Source organism: Euphorbia lathyris, chromosome 9 (genome assembly GCF_963576675.1).
Source record: "Euphorbia lathyris chromosome 9, ddEupLath1.1, whole genome shotgun sequence".
Classification (NCBI taxonomy): domain Eukaryota; kingdom Viridiplantae; phylum Streptophyta; class Magnoliopsida; order Malpighiales; family Euphorbiaceae; genus Euphorbia; species Euphorbia lathyris.
Window position 1 is genome coordinate 7,619,535 of NC_088918.1, and position 2,545 is coordinate 7,622,079.

At 35.0% G+C, this 2,545-nt stretch overlaps 1 non-coding gene across 1 annotated transcript; it reads right to left on the reverse strand.

The window, feature by feature from the left end:
* Positions 1–964: 964 nt before the first annotated feature.
* Positions 965–1,071, reverse strand: LOC136207676 (small nucleolar RNA R71). Its single transcript, XR_010676806.1, has one exon. It is a non-coding gene; the product is annotated as a small nucleolar RNA R71 (small nucleolar RNA).
* Between the last annotated feature and the right edge of the window lie 1,474 nt (positions 1,072–2,545).

Here is a 2,545-nt window from a genome sequence, read left to right on the forward strand (position 1 = left end):
CTTATTCCAATTATGGAAGTATCTGTTTTGTAATCATAATTCCAAAACGGAATTGTCTTCTAAAACTTGATATAATCTTTCTATCTAATCCTAATTTACCAAAACCTATTCAATCAACTAAACGTTTATCTTTTATTAAACCTAAACACGTGATTAAACCGAATTAAATAAAATTTAGTTAAAAAGCGTTCCCTGTGGGTTCGATATCTTTTATTACTACAAGCGTATACCGTGCACTTGCGGAAATCGCTCAACAAGTTTTTGGCGCCGTTGCCGGGGAACGCCAAAATTTTTGACAAAATTTTAAATTTTTCGTGTTTTATTTCGAATCTAGGTTTACACATACTTATTCTAACTTTTATAATTTAAAAGTTTTCATATACTAATTTATTTATTTATTTATCAAACTCTGTTTTGTAGGTAGTTTCGGTTCGTGCAAGATTTCAGGTTCATGTGCAGTTCTCGAAATTCAGGCATTGCACCAGACCCTATAGACTTAGAAATTGAGAAAACCATTAGGAAGAACAAGAAAAACAAGAAAAACAAAAATAAGACCCCAGTAAAAACACATACCCAGTCAGAAAAAATGGCAGACCCACCAACACTTATGGAATACGCTAGGCCAGGTGTGGCCGGTGTAACCAATAGTATCGTTAGACCCAGAATCACCGCAAATCAATTTGAAATTAAGCCAACTTTGCTTAATATGTTGCAAAATAATGTAACATTTTATGGGTTACCTAACGAAAATCCTAACACCCACTTAACAAATTTCCTTGAAATTTGTGACACTTTTAAAATTCCAGATGTGACTGCAGAAGCAATCAAACTTCGACTCTTTCCTTTCACTTTGAAGGAGAGAGCCAAAGAATGGTTAACTTCTATGCCAGCCGCAACTTTTGCCACTTGGGAACAATTAGCCCAAGCGTTTTTATCTAAATATTTTCCTTTAGCAAAAACCGCAAGAGTCATAAAGGAGTTAACATCTTTTTCTCAAAATGATAATGAGACTCTTTATGAAACTTGGGAACGTTTTAAAGAACTTCAACGTTTATGCCCACACCACCAATTACCCGCTGAACTTTTAATGCAAACATTTTACAATGGACTTAATCCTACAACTGGAGGTTCATTAGATACTATGTTGGGAGGGCTATTTATGAAGAAAACATCAGCCCAAGCGAGAGAACTTTTGGAGGAAATGGCAATCAACAGCAGTATGTGGCCCGCGGAACGTGGACATATACCGGTAGCAAAACCATCATCCTCAACCACATCATCAGTCAAAGGTATAATTGAACTTGATCCAGTCGCAATGCTACAAGCCCAATTTTCTGCTTTATCGCACAAATTTTGACAAGTTTATGGCACCGCGTGATACCAATAGTAATCCAATCCAAACGGATGTGGACTACGAAAATATGAGTGAGATTGAACAGGTAAATTTTGTCCAAGGGCAAAACCAAACTGATAATTCTTATTCTACTACTTATAATTCTGGATGGAGGAATCATCCTAACTTTAACTGGAAAGATAACAGTAACAATAATAGTAGTGCTAATCAAAATCGTACCTCTAATTATCAAAATCAGTCAAGAGATACGATTAGCACTTTATCTTCTAAAATCGAGATGCCATCAGTGGAAAAATAAGTAATCACGACGATGGTTTTAAACGGATCGAAAATAAATTCGATCAGCTTATTAAAAACCACTCATCTAGCATCCATAATTTGGAGGTTCAAATTGGTCAACTTGCTAAATCAATTCCATCCCGAAAAGAGGGAAGTCTTCCCAGCCACACGGAAGAAAATCCGAAAGAGCAGGTGAAGGCTATCACTCTTCCTTCAGGGAAAAATTACCAAGGGCCTGAAATGCCCAAAGATGCAACATTACCAGGAACTGATTTACCAAAATCCAAAGAAGATATCTTAATCACAAATAATTCACCATTTGACACAGGTACTAAAACTTTTGTACCCAAACCACCTTTTCCGCACAAAGTCCGAAATAAGGACTATGATAAACAGCTTCTAACGTTTTTAGATAAACTTAAAAATTTGCATATCAATTTGACGTTTATGGATGCAATCACACAAATTCCTAAATATGGTAAGTTTTTAAAGGATTTGATTTCAAAGAAAATCAGTTGGGAAGGAATTTCATCCATTTCGTTAACAGAAGACTGTAGTTCAATAGTATCAAGTAATTTGCCTACTAAACTCAAAGATCCCGGATGTTTTACTATTCCGTGTAAATTGTGAGATATTGAATTCCCAAGTTGTCTTTGTGATTTAGGAGCAAGAATAAACTTAATGCCATTGTCTATTTTTAACAAGTTAGGTTTAGAAGAAGATATCAAACGTACCAATATGGTTTTGCAATTAGCGGATCAGACCACTAAAAGACCATATGGTATAATTGAAGATGTTTTAGTCAAAGTCGATAAATTTATTTTTCCTACCGATTTTGTTATATTAGACTTTGCATATGATGTAAATTGTCCTTTAATTTTTGGTAGACCATTTATGAACACAGGACACGCT